We start from the raw sequence: 14694 nt of genomic DNA on the forward strand, positions 1-14694 counted from the left end.
TGAGGACAATTGTTTGCACGAGTCTTTGTGCTTCTATTTCCCATTCCCCCCATTGCTTTATTCAGTTTGTCTCTTTAGCCTTGTGCTTTTACACTGTAAATTTCAAAGAAACCTCAGTTGCGGGTTAAAAGGCACGTCACAGAGCATAAAATGATTCTTCTGCGGACTATCTGCTTGTAGGAAAAAAACTATTGTTCTTGTAATGGTACACATACATTATCACCTTTGATGTGGGAGCCGTAGTCACAGAGAGAGCATTGAAGTAACGAAAATGTTAAAATAATATTTTTTCAGCCTTAAAAGCTCATGATGACGAATAAAACAGTGGGATTTATGTAGTCTTTTGCAGCAGCTAAAGGAATAAGGAGCACAGGAGAGCAATAAATCACGAGGTTTGTGATCAGTTCAGGACGTGCAGAGCTTTTTCTTGTTGGCCTTGTGCTCTCTGCTCTATTTCAGAGCTACATTAGATTCACCGTTTATGGTTTTAAAAACCTCACGATGATTAATTACAACGCACAGAGGCAAAGTCTTCCAGAATTAGTTGTGTTTATGTGTGCTGCCTCGTGCAAGAATGCCACACTGATTTACAATCACTTGAAATGCAAAATTGACCTTACTGTATTTGTTCCTGCTCTTATTGTTTACAATTTATCAATGCATGTTATATATACAAACTCATATATAATAATTTCCTCTTGTTCTTGTAATGAAACTACTAATGGAACTTTGAAACTGCATATACAGTCTGTGAAAGTGAGGAGAATAACCGATAGCCAAAGAGGTCATCATTGTTTTGTGTTGCTGCAAGTAATTTAGCTTTTCTCTCTTTTATTATGGAAGACAGTTTGAAACTTTCCTTAGGTGTACCTTCATACTAATGTGTTGTCTGTTAAAGAAATAGCTCACCCAAAAATGAATGTTTGCTGAAATTTTACTCACCCTCAGGTCATCCAAGATGTAGGTGAGTTTGTTTCTTCATCAGATTTGGTCCAGAGTCAGATTGAGTCCAAATAGCTGATGAAAACATCCCAATATGTGCCAAAAGTGCTTGATTTTTACTTAATTTTTAAATTTAATTTAAACTCTTGAAAATAGCAATATTTCTAAAGGGGTGCTTAGAAAGTGCCTAAATTAAAGAGCGCGTATCTAAGAAATAAGTGTTAAATTTTGTCAATAAGTCAGAGTCCTGATCTGAAATGTTGTGTCTTCAAAACGTGGATTGCAGATGTTTTGCTGTAGATCAGAACTTCGGAGAACTTTTTTTCTTATTTTTAAATGTCAAACTATTAAGGAAATACAGCTATAAAAGCAAAGCAAAGAAAAAAGTAAGTATACACTAATACAATTCCTTTATGAAAATGAGCCATGGTTTTACTATAGTAAAAATGTAGTATACTTTTTAATACGTTAGTAGTTGTACTTTGCATGTGCTTCACTTTATTTTTGTCTTTTTTTTTTATTTGTATATTTTTATTTATCTGTTGCTCTTTTTTTAGAATTTGAAATAGAAGGCATTCTTCGATAAGTGAAATCTCTGATTTAAGTCTTTGAAAATTAAGAAAGTAGTGCTTGAAAAGTCCTGGAATTTTATTTTACAGTATCCAGTTCATCAGTTAACATCTTGAGTTTGTTTCTTCATTATATTAAAAAAAAAAAAATAAAAAAAAAAATGTCATTCCTTCACTTCACTTACCAATGCATCCTCTGCAGTGAATGGGTGCCGTAAGAATGAGAGGCCAAACATAAGTACTTGAATTTGACCTTTTTTTTAAGTCTTGAAAAACCCTTGCTTAAATTATTAAAGTGTACAGAAAATAAGTGTAAGAAATAAGCAATAAATTTTGTCAATAAGCACATATCTTTTCATGCAAAATTCAAAAACGTCATACCCTTTTCACTTATTTCAGTTATTTCAGTTAACAATCAAGCTAAGACAGTAGTAGTACTGGCAGTTTTGTGTAAACATGGCTGAAAATGTGAAAAGAGGAATAGACTAATCAAATCAATTGAGTCATTTACGCTGGAACCCTCCGATTGATTCAAACTTGTGACTCGATCATTAATTTCAAGCGATTCACTAGCAAGAACCAGATCAAATTAAGAGAGTAATTTGTTTTGAATTTGAACATCGCTTGTAGGGATTTAAAAAATCACATGGTAATGGCTGAAACAAAGCTTTTAGAAACTCTAAATCAGTTTCACTGTTGGGTTGCAAAATGAGTAACTTTGTTGAAGTGCTGCAACTGGATCACGTATCACGAATCATTTGATTCAGATCGGGACTTCAAATCGCGTATTGCGAATCATGTGATTTAGATCGGAATGGGTTCATGAATCATTTCACAAAGTCAATGACTCAAATTGATCTGAAGTCCTGATCTAAATCAAATAATTTGCAATACGTGAAGTTCCGAACTTAGTTAAATGATTTGTGATCCACGCTGAAATGATGGCTCTATTTAGAGTGGATCATAAATATTTTGCTTTAGATCGGAACCTCAAAGCGATTTCTCAAATCTTTTTTTCTGGTTTTCTTTTTTTAAACAGTAGAAAACATCAAGCCATTAAGGCAGTACAGTTGTAAAAGCAAAACAAAGGAAAAAATATACACTAATACAAATCCCTTAAAGGAGAAGTTCACTTCCAGAACAAAAAATTGGCAAACTTGTCATCCAAGATGTTCATGTCTTTCTTTCTTAAGTCGTAAAGAAATTATGTTTATTGAGGAAAACATTTCAGGATTTCTCTCCATATAGTGGACTTCAATGGAGTTTGAACTTCCTAAATTCATTTCAAAGGGCTGTAACCGATCCCAGATGAGGAAGAAGGATCTTCTGCAGCGATGTAGGACAATTTTGAAGTTGGAGAGTTTTTTCGACATACAGTACCCTAACTCTATTGAACCAGAATACACAGAGTAGATGCAGAACTAGACAAGACGAGCATTTGAGGTTAAAAATGTTGAAAGGTTCAAAAATAACCATTTGTTTCACTGGATAAGACTCTTCTTCTTTGGCTGGGATCATTTAGAGCCCTTTGAATCTGCATTTTGGAAGTTTAAACTGGTGGAGCCCATAGAAGTCCACTATATGGAGAGAAACCCTGAAACGTTTTCCACAAAAACCATAATTTCTTTACGACTGAAGAAAGAAAGACATGAACATCTTGAATGACAAGGGGGTGAGTAAATTATCTGTAAATTTTTGTTCCTTTAAGAAAATTAACCATGGTTTTACTGTAGTAAAAGTGCAGTACACTTTTAAATATTTTAGTAGTAGTACTTTGCATGTGTTTACTTTGTTTGCCTTTTTTATTTGTATATTTGTATTTATCTATTGCTTGTTTTTTCAGAATTTTGTTTCTGTATAGAGATCTCTGATTTAAGTCTTTGAAAATAAAAAAGTAGTGCTAGAAAGTCCTGGAATTTCATTTTACTGTATCTGTACTAACCCTGCAAGTAATCCACACCACTCCAGTTCATCCGTTAACATCTTGAGAAGTGAAAATTTGCATGTTTTTAAGCAACAAATGTATAAAATGTTTAACAGTTTTCCATGTTTAAAAAAAAATCTGAATCAGGGGAGAAGAATGCACAGATCAAGCATTGTTTACAAGCCAAAATAGTCCAAAAACAGCTCTAAACAAATATGTGGGTGGATTTTGATGTGAGAGACAACAGAGAATGGACTTTTTCATTGGAGGAAGCATTATTATGGATTATGGACTAGTGTTTAGCCAGAAGTGATGGTTTGAAGTTGAAACAAAGATCAAATTAAAAGGATATATGTGTTTCTTACACAGCTTTTAGCTTCACAAGATTTCACTGATGGACTGGAGTGGTGTGGTTTACTAATAATGTGGATTATTGTGATGTTTTTATCAGCTGTTTATACTCTCATTCCGACGGCACCCATTCACTGCAGAGGATCCATTGGTGAGCAAATTTCTACAATTCTGATGAAGAAACAAACTCATCTACATCTCAGATTATGACCTGGGGGTGTAAGGACATTTTCCGCATATTTTTGTATTTTGGGCAAACTATTTAAAGTAACTGATTTTTTGTTTCAGCATTTTTGACAGCTACAAACCAGTGTTATTTTAATGTCATTCAGATATTATTAAAACTTCTAAAAATATTTTATTTCATTTTTATTTTAATATAAATTTTACTTAATTTTATTGTGTGCATTTGTTATTTTTATTAGTTATTGTTTTTGTACATATGTCTACATAATTTAATTTGACTTGTAGTTATTTCAGCACATCAAGTTATGAAAATGACAAATACAACCTTGGCAACGAGCTGAAATAAAATGTTTCATTTTTTAATATATATTTTATTCCCCTAAGTGTTTAATTTATTTCAAGCAAGTTTCATCATATAAGCTTGATTTAATAAAACAGACATTCTTTTGCTGGAGAAACTGAGCTTTCATAAAGTTTTCTCTCTTTTTTTTTCCAAGTTAAAGAGTTCTTTGGCAATAATTGCAATCTGCATTTATGGATAATTGCACAAAATCACAAATGCTCAGTTGACAATAGACTGTATTAGAATTCTAATTACTTCAATCAAACTCAAAAGTGATTTATCGAATGAAGCCTTCATCAAGGACAAAAGTGTTTCATTAGGAAAGAGCGCACAAAGACAAAATTGATTCAGTTCTTGTCTTATTATATCATTATTGGGCTGTTCAGAGTAGTTTGAAAGAGTAAGTGTGTGCATCATAGGCAGCAAATCCATATCTAATTAATTCATTAGAACTTATATTAAAATATTTTTATTTTTAATCTATTTCAAATGTCTATTTTCTTTTTGTGATCCATCAGTATTCCACAACACATCCATATGCATAGTCCTTGTATATAACCCTGAACCACAAAACCACTCATAAGGGTCAATTTTTTTTTAATTGAGATTTATACATCATTTTTTCATACAATAAATAAACTTGTTTGTTAGGATAGGACAATATTTGGCTGAGATATTTGGCCAACTATTTGAAAATCTGGAATCTGAGGGTGCAAAAAAAATAAAAAAATAAAAAAATAAATATTGAGAAAATCGCCTTTAAAGTTGTCCAAATGAAGTTCTTAGCAATGTATATTACTAATCAAAATGTAACTTTTGATATATTTCCAATATTGTTATTTTGAGCACATCAAAAATACCAAAAATAACTATAACAAAATATTCAGAATTTTTAATGCATTTTAAGATAACATTTCCCATCAACTGGTCACAGTGCACAAGCGAAGCAAGTGAGAGACGCTCTGGATGAAAGTGCACTTTCATTCTCTGACAGCAGATGGCGCTAAACATAATGCAGCCATTACCCTTGAAAACCCTGTAAACAAAACAGCTCTCAGTTTCTGAAAAGTGTTTAAATGATTTAAATAGCCATTCAGATTTGTGTAGCCAAATACTTAAATATTTAGACTTAATAGGCTATTTATTTTCAAACTTTTACTTTTCAATCTGGACTGCAACATGCTCTAGATATTGTTTGAAAGTGTTATGATTCTTTACTGTTTGGTCAAACTTTACTTTAGGGCTTCATTAGTTATTTCACTAGTTAACATAAACTTCCCATGAAAAAAAAATCATCTAAACATTCATTAATCTAAGGTAATTCCAATATTTAATAACAAATTGTTCAAATCAAATGTTGTAACTATAATTTAATGAGCTAACATAAACGAAAAGTAGCATTTTTAACAAAAAATGAATAACCTATGTAACAAATGTAGCTATTGCTCATTATGAATATTAATGAACTAACTACACTCTTAAAAATAAAGGTGCTTCAAAGGGTTCTTCATAGCGATTCCATAGAAGATCCATCTTTAGTTCCATAAAGGACCATTCAGTCAAAGGTTCTTTAAAGAACCATTTCTTGCTTACCTTTTAATAATCTGAAGAACCTTATTTGCCACAAAAAAACTTTTGTGAAACAGAAAGGTTCTTCAGATGTTAAAAAGGTTCTTTTTTGCATTGTCATTGACACTTTATTGTCTTATTTTAATACTGTAAGGTTGCTTTGACACAACTTGTATTGTAAAAAGTGCTGTGTAAATAATTTTAACTTGACATGACTTGACTTATGGAAATATTTAGACAAAAAAGGTTCTTCTATAGCATCTGGAAGCACCTTTAATTTTAAGAGTGTAGGGTAAACTATGGGATCTTATTGTAAAGTGATATCTCCTGGTCTTTATATTTCTTTTGCACTTTAATCTGTGGGAATTGTTTAACTTTATGTATTTTTGTATATTGCTTTATTGTATTTAAATGTTCAGTTATGTTTGTTAAAAGAAAATAAATATCAAATAAATTTAAATTTCGTGATAATACCATGCATATTGCATATTTTGTACTTTTTTTGGTCACACTTTAAATTAGGTGGCCTTAACTACTATGCACTTACATCAAAAAATAAGTACAATGTACTTAATGTGGTCATATTGCATTGCAAAACACTGTTGCTTTTATTAAGGTGGGATATGGGTAAGGTTAGGGACAGGTTTGGTGGTATGGATAGGTTTAAGGGATCAACAGTGGTAATTACAGTAATTAATTACAAATGTAATTACATATAGGTTTTTTAAAAAAAGATAAGTACGATGTAAAAACATGTATGTACATTGTACCAAATTATTAATTTAAATGTAAGTACATAGTATTTAAAGCCACCTAATGTATGTGCCACTGGAACCCTTTTTTATTTAAAAAAACAAAACCAATGCATCATTGCCATTTGTGGCAACAAGAAAAGCAATACAAGTTTTTTATTTTAAGAGTGTTTTCAGCTTGTTTTTTAAATTTTTATATAAAAGTATGGCAATGCCGTTGCTTCAAACAATGGTGTAAATCTATTTAAAACATCAATCAATGTAAATTGTGATCATCGTAATTAATAATCGCAATTACAATTTCAAGGGAATAATCGACAATTATGATTTTTGTCATGATCGTGAAGCCCTGCATGGCATTTATGGCAAGCCGTTTTGACTTTTATTCCATCTCAGGATATGATTTCTTGATATCAACAATTCAGTTTTCACTAGTGAAAATGTTCATTCTTGATATCAGCAATTAGATTTCCACTAGTGACAATTGCTATTTTTGATATCAACAATTCAATTTTCACTAGTAACAATGTTAATTCTTGATATCAACAATTATATTTTCACTAGTTAAAATGGAATTGTTGATATCAAGAATCTAATTGTTGATATCAAAAATTCAGTTGTTGATATCTGTAATTGTATTTTCACTAGTGAAATGTCTCCATAGACTGCCATTCAAAATCAATTGTTGATATCAAGAATTCAGTTCTTACTAGTTAAAACCTTTATTTTTGATATCAGCAACCATGTGGTTACTAGTAAAATATAGATTGTTGATATTAAGAACATTCATTTTTACTAGTAACCACATGGTTGCTGATATTTAAAAAAAGTTTTTTACTAGTAAGAACTGAATTCTTGATATCAACAATTGATTTTGAATGGCAGTATGGCAAGCCGTTTTGACTTTTATCCCATCTCAGGATATGACTTCTAGTGAAAATGTTTTTTCTTGATATCAAGAATCTAATTGTTGATATCAAAAATTCAGTTGTTGATATCTGTAATTGTATTTTCACTAGTGAAATGTCTCCATAGACTGCCATTCAAAATCAATTGTTGATATCAAGAATTCAGTTTTTACTAGTAAAAACTTTATTATATATATATATATATATATATATATATATATATATATATATATATATATATATATATATATATATAGCCTATATATCAGCAACTATGTGGTTACTAGTAAAAATGAATGTTCTTGATATCAGAAATGCAATTGTTGATATCCACAATCAGGAACGTAATTTTGATATCAGAAATTACACTCTTGATATCAAGAACTACAATTATTGATATCAACAATTACATTCTTGATATCAACAACATATATTTTTACTAGTAACCACATGGTTGCTGAAATCAAAAATAAAGGTTTTTACTAGTAAGAACCGAATTCTTGATATCAACAATTGATTTTGAATGGCAGTATATGGAGACATTTCACTAGTGAAAATACAATCACAGATATCAACAACAGAATTTTTGATATCAACAATTAGATTCTTGATACCAACAATTCCATTTTAACTAGTGAAAATATGATTGCTGATATCAAGAAGTCATATCCCTAGAAGGAAAAAAAGTCAAAACGGCTTGCCATATGGTATTAGCAGAGTACCATGTTCAAATGAAAACTCTGGTGTCATGATACGTCTCGTTTGTGTCTGTATCAAACATTATTGCACCCTGTAGATGTCGCTGTGTGCTTCCCCGCGTGGATAAAGCACGTTGCTCCTCCAGATTCCCATAATGCCTCGTGTTTACCTCCGCTCTGACAGCAGCGATACTGCTCGCTGGCTCTTCTAGTCACCGACTGGAACCCAGCCTTTATCCAGCAGAGCTGCATGCGCTGGAACATCAGCGTACACCGAGACGAACCCAGCACAGTTCAGCAGCCAAGCACCGGAGATTGTCGCCGGATTTGGAGTGTGTTTATGTTCGCAGCGGAGGGGTTGGACACTTCCTCGCTCTTAATCTGAGGTGAGCGCTGGTATCAACTTATATACATGGAGATGGTTCTCATGCATTGCAGCACTGAAGCGCAAGTTTATGCATTTGCATGGTATTTTTAATCGCAGCGGCATCGTGTTCCAGAGTACGCGCATTGCCCCTCGCGCCGCACTGCGCTTTTAAAACACTTTAACCTATATCTTGTCATGTTTAAAAAAGCGAATGCAAGGTGCACGGAATATATTATGCTTTTGTGTAAGTGTCTTAAACCTTCTCTCACAAACGAATCATTATGCAACTAGTTAAAGTGCTATAAAACTGCTAACTTAGTTATTAGACCACTGTTATTGAATTAGAACGATCAGATATTGCCTAAATTAGATATTATATTCATTAACAATAAATAAAAGAACAATAATTGTTGCAACTGGTGAAAATCATGGTTAACATGAATGACAACAGTGTGTCATGCTAAATAGTTGTACGCCTCTTGTTTGTTGCGTCACAGAAAAACAGCAGTCTTGATGAGTCGCGATGTATATGATTCGCGAAATGAATCGTTCATTTGAGTCGGATCTTTAGATTTTGAATCTGTCTTAAAGATTCGTCCAGGAAGCGAGACAGGTGTTTGATTCGTAAAACGCCGAGAGTTAGTTGTAAAAGCATCGTATTACAGGTTTATTAACATGTTTAATATGATTTGTTTTATTAAATACGTTTTTATTAAATGTCCATACTCTATAAATATATTAATATATGAACATATTATCTTATTTAGAATGAATTGAACTGACACACATGCAATGACAATAAATATATTTATTGATCCCATTAATTATTAGAACGTATTGAATATGTATGATATTGCAAAATATTAATGTTACAGTTGAGGTCAAAAGTTTACACCCCCCCCTTTCAGAATCTGTAAAAATGTCAATTATTTTAGCAAAATAAGATGGATCATACAAAATGTTTGTTAATGTTTATTTAGTACTGACCTGAGTAAGATATTTCACATAAAAGATGTTACATAAAATCCACAAGAAAATAATAGTTGCATTTATAAAAATGACCCTTGATTTTTAATACTGTGGTGTTGTTACTTGAATGATCTTTTTTGTTTAGTGATAGGTGTTCACAGTTAAACTGCCTGCTGTTCTTCAGAAAAGTTCTTCATGTCCCACACATTCTTTTCCAGCATTTTTGTGTATTCGAACCCTTTCCAACAATGACTGTATGAGTTTGAGATCAATCTTTTCACACTGAGGACAACTGAGAGACTCAAATGCAACTATTACAGAAGGTTCAAACTCTTACTGATGCTCCAGAAGAAAAAAAAAAACACGTATTAAGAGCCGAAGATCAGGGTAAATTTAATTATTTTGTCTTCTGGGAAACATGTAACTATTTTCTGTAGCCTCTGAAGGGCAGTACTAAATGAAAATGAAAATATGATATTTATGCAAAATAAGAAAAGTCTATCTTCATTCTATTCAATAGTTTTCACCCCCGGGTCTTAATGTATGGTTTTTCCTTTCTTAAGCATCAATGAGTGTTTGAACCCTCCGTAATAGTTGCATATGAGTCTCGCAGTTGTCTTCAGTGTGAAAAGATGGATCTAAAAATCATACAGTTGTTGTTGGAAAGGGTTCAAATACACGAAAATGCTGGAAAACCAAAGAATTGGCTTTCAGGTAAGAATACAGTATTAAGATTCAAAGGGAGCTTTTATTAAAACTATTATTGTCTCTTGTGGACTATATGTAAACATCTTTTATGTGAAATGTTTTCAGATGAGGTCAGTACTAAATAAACAATAACATGCATTTGGTATGATCCCTCTTATTTTGGTCAAATTAACACTTTGCAGATTCTGAAAGAAGGATATAAACTTTTGACCTCAACTGTAAATAAATATTCTTGATATGTCACAAATCTTTAGAACTTTTCGCTGTTGAAGAAGCTAATGACGTAAGCTGGTGAAGTAGATTTGCTTATCATAGAGTTAACGATAGCTATCATGTGCATTTCATTGCGATGTTTAAAGCGGATGTCAAATGTCAGTAGATTGGAAGATTTCAAAACAAGCGGTTAATCCATAAATTTGTGAAACCTTATCTTTGAATACAAACAGAAGACAAAAGTGCTGAAAATGAATTATTTGCATCATTTATTACTTGATTATTCATCATTCTTTTTTTTTTTTTTACTGGCATTATGGGTTTTGTGTCTTCAGTTATTTAAACTTACAAAAAAATGATTGTATTTAGAAATGGAGTTAAATTGAGAAATTTCTCATTACTCAAATTACCAGATTTCATGTCAGTATTTTTAAGAGGAGACACTGCAGGCAAAAAAAAAAAAATTATTCAACCCCCTTGACCTGCAAGACATTTTGCTGCAGAGAACAACATTTTGTGAAAACAATTCAACAAAGGCATCAGTAAACAGTAAAGAAAGTTTATTAATGCACATTTGAGTAATTCTGAGAACGTAAGTTGATGAATAATGGAAAAAAAATCGAATTGGCTCTAAACATTCATGTTCAGAATTATTATTAACCCCTGAAAGTAAATTTGATGTAGAATCTTTTATTCTTTAAAACCACCAATAAACACTGCCTGGAAGTGCTTAGATGCTTCTGTCACCTTTCTGCTGCAATCTTGGGCCATTCCTCCCCTGAAAAAGCTTTCAGATCACTGATAATCTTTGGTTTTTACTTTGCCACTGCTTGCTTCAAATTCAGCCATGTATTTTCAATGAGAATTACATCTGGAAACTGAAAAGGCCACTTAAAAACATTCTATGACTGATTCCTAAACCAAGCGTAAGTAGATTTGAACGTATACTTTGGGATGATTGTCCTGCAGGAAAGTCCATTGATTATTAGCTTCAGACTTTGCACAAAAGGCATCACAATGTGTGCCAAAATGGTCTGATACTTTAATACATCAGTGATATCCTTTGTATGGTCATGTTTTCCACTTCCTGCTACAGTAAAACAACCCCATAACAGGACTGGCCCACCTCCATGTTTGATGATGGAGATGGTGTTCTTCTGCGTATAATCTTTGTCTTTTTTGCACCAGACGTACCTCTGATCCATACGCCCAAAAATTTCCAGTTTGGACACATCACTCCATAAAACATTCTTCCAGAACTCCACAGGTCTATCCAAATGAATTTTGGCATGTTCAAGGCAGCCTTTTTGTTCTTCTTGGTCAAGAGTGGTATTCAGCAAGATCCCTCAACATGAAGACTGCACTTGTCTAGTGTTCCTCTTGTACGCAATATCGAAATATTTTTCCTCCTTTCGTCGGGTCATCTTGCAAGTCTTTGGCTGTACATTTCAAGTTTTTCTCAGTTGATCTGATCAAACATTTAATGATATCATGCTTTTTTGTTCAACAGCCTCAAAGGTTTTCTGGTTCAACACACTTTAATCTAAGGAATACGGCTGCCAGCTGTGTCTCTAGGGACTTGTAATGTCTTAGAAATCTTCATGTAGTTTTAGACTTTCTATTATAGCAAACTATTTCTTCTCTATTGATTTTGTGTGAGCTTTGTTGACTTTACCATATTTGTTACTCACCTTCAGCACATGCATGGGCTAAGAGTATACTATGTGTAACACCCCAATCTAATTCCATTTTTAATAAGTTTGTAAAGGCTTAAGACAATTTTCTAAGACAATTTTGTTCCTTACCATAAAAATAACTGTCTTAAAACAGCAATGTTGAATAGGGGTTGAATAATTCTGACATAGCTGTGTTATTAAATCCTATAACTCAAAAACATTACATTATATATTGACATTATCACTTCTAATATGCCAGAAAACTGTTGTAGATGCAATTTAGTCCTGGATCATTTAAAATAAAATACTGCAGTCCCTGGAGGGGTTGAATAATTTTGATTGCAACTGTATATATATATATATATATATTTTTTTTTTTTTATGCACCTGTCAAGATTTTGAGCTTTTTGGTATTTCATTAAGTGCTTCAGTTTCAGACTAGTGGACACTGTTAAGACTAAAAGAAACTGTTAAGTTTTGCTTTTATAGCACTTGTGTCAATAGATTTCAATTACAATAAATATTTTTAAAGGCCGTTTTCTCAAAATGAGTTATTTCTCCTACGCTGAGCCATAAATCTCCACTTCAGTAGCACTTACACACACCACACTTTACATTTTTATTCTTGTCTATATTTTGAAGGTTTTTACAGAGGGGTTTGTTCATATGTGACCCTGGAGCACAAAACCAGTCTTAAGTCGCTGGGGTATATTTGTAACAATAGCCAAAAATACATTGTATGGGTCAAAATTATTGATTTTTCTTTTATGCCAAAAATCATTAGGAAATTAAGTAAAAATCATGTTCCATGAAGATTTTTTTGTAAAATTCCTACTATAAATATATTAAAATGTAATTTTTGATTAGTAATATGCATTGCCAAGAACGTAATTTGGACAACTTTAAAGGTGATTTTCTCAGTATTTAGATTTTTTTGCACCCTCAGATTCCAGATTTTCAAATAGACGTATCTCGGCCAAATATTGTCCTATCCTAACAAACCATACACCAATAGAAAGCTTATTTATTGAACTTGATGTATACATCTCAGTTTTGTATAATTTAACCTTATGACTGGTTTTGTGGTCCAGGGTCACATATATAATTTGCTTGAATATTTTATTACCCCAAAATAATACAAAATGCTTTGTTTTCTGTCAATGGAGTGACAATGAGATATCCAAAATTCCCTCTGTAACAACATTTGACTCTAATATGTCAAAAAAATTAATCATGAATTTTGAAACTGACTTCATGCAGTGTTTAGATACTAGAAATGTATGCAAATTAGTGCATATTTAAGTGAACAATGCCTCATTTGCATATTTAAACCTAACATTTTAGAAAACTTTTAATACAAAAAAAGTTAGCAATCAATTCAATTAAATAAATCAATTAACTAGTAAGTAAGGTGATAACTATTAATTTTTTTTCTTACCCTATTCACCTGCAGTGTCTCGCCTTAAACTAAGTTGAAATGTTATTGAACAACTCAACTGCAGTATTGAGTTTGACAGTGTCAGCATTTCAGTCTCGCTTCATATTTGTCAGGTTTGCTTTGGCTAATTTAGTCTTCGTGCTTATTGACTGTCAAACTGAGTTATTATGAGGCAATTATAAATAATTTGTTGAATTGTGCGGTATGACTGTCGACTGTTAAGCACCGAGATATTTGGGTAAATGTTCGCAGTGAAGCGACGTGATGCATTTAAACTGTTGTAAAATAAGCTTTATGATCATCTTAATATTCACAGCAGGTGTGCTTGTAGAAATGGGCTCTTGCTGGAGTAATAATTGAATCGCTCCCCATCTTGTTGTTTTGTTTTGTGCTCTGTCTGCGTATTGTAGGTTTTCAGTATTTTTAGTGTGGAGCGTGTGGAATGGCGCAAAGCGAGTGAGTGTCAGGACTGCACCAATAACACGTCTGTAGTGATTCACATGAAAAGCTTTGTATCCTAGCAACACAAGAGAAATGCACAACCAGTGGCGGGTATCAGTGCATGACAGTTATAGGGCTCGTTGTCAATAAGATGATGAGCGGCCGGATTCTTGTAAACTTATCAAAGTTTGGGTTGCTTATACTCAGAAATGCTCTGTGGGAAGCAGAGGAGTGTTTTAATATTGTGCAAAACGCAGCTGTTTTTATCGAATGCAAGCTCTCTGTTGCAGAGCAGTATTGATCAAAAGGAGTGTGTTTTATACTTCTGTCATTCTTTCGTCCAGTCATTTTCATTCTGTCAAAAATGCAAACTTCTTGCATGAGAAGCTTCGGAAGCTTTGAGTAATGTTGCTGCGCCTTTTCCCTTTTTTATGCACTTACAGTGCGAAAACAAAAGTAGCATGGTCCATATTTGTGTAGTGCACTTTATTTTAAGTCCTAAGTGCTGTACAATAATTTCTGTGTGATAAACCACACCACTGAAGTAATTTATTTACAGTTCATTTAACCGAAAACTCAAACTGAGAAAAAAAGGGAAATATAGTATGTGTAATTGAACTTGTTTCCTCTGTGTTCAGGG

At 32.6% G+C, this 14694-nt stretch overlaps 1 protein-coding gene across 1 annotated transcript in view; it reads left to right on the forward strand.

The window, feature by feature from the left end:
* Positions 1-8432: 8432 nt before the first annotated feature.
* enox2 (ecto-NOX disulfide-thiol exchanger 2) overlaps positions 8433-14694 on the forward strand; it is a 318313-nt gene continuing 312051 nt past the window's right edge. Inside the window, exon 1 of the mRNA XM_073820293.1 lies at positions 8433-8628. The gene's annotated coding sequence lies outside the window, so the exon portion shown is untranslated. The remainder of the gene's footprint in view (positions 8629-14694) is intronic.

Source organism: Garra rufa, chromosome 16, assembly GCF_049309525.1.
Source record: "Garra rufa chromosome 16, GarRuf1.0, whole genome shotgun sequence".
Taxonomy (NCBI): Eukaryota; Metazoa; Chordata; class Actinopteri; order Cypriniformes; family Cyprinidae; genus Garra; species Garra rufa.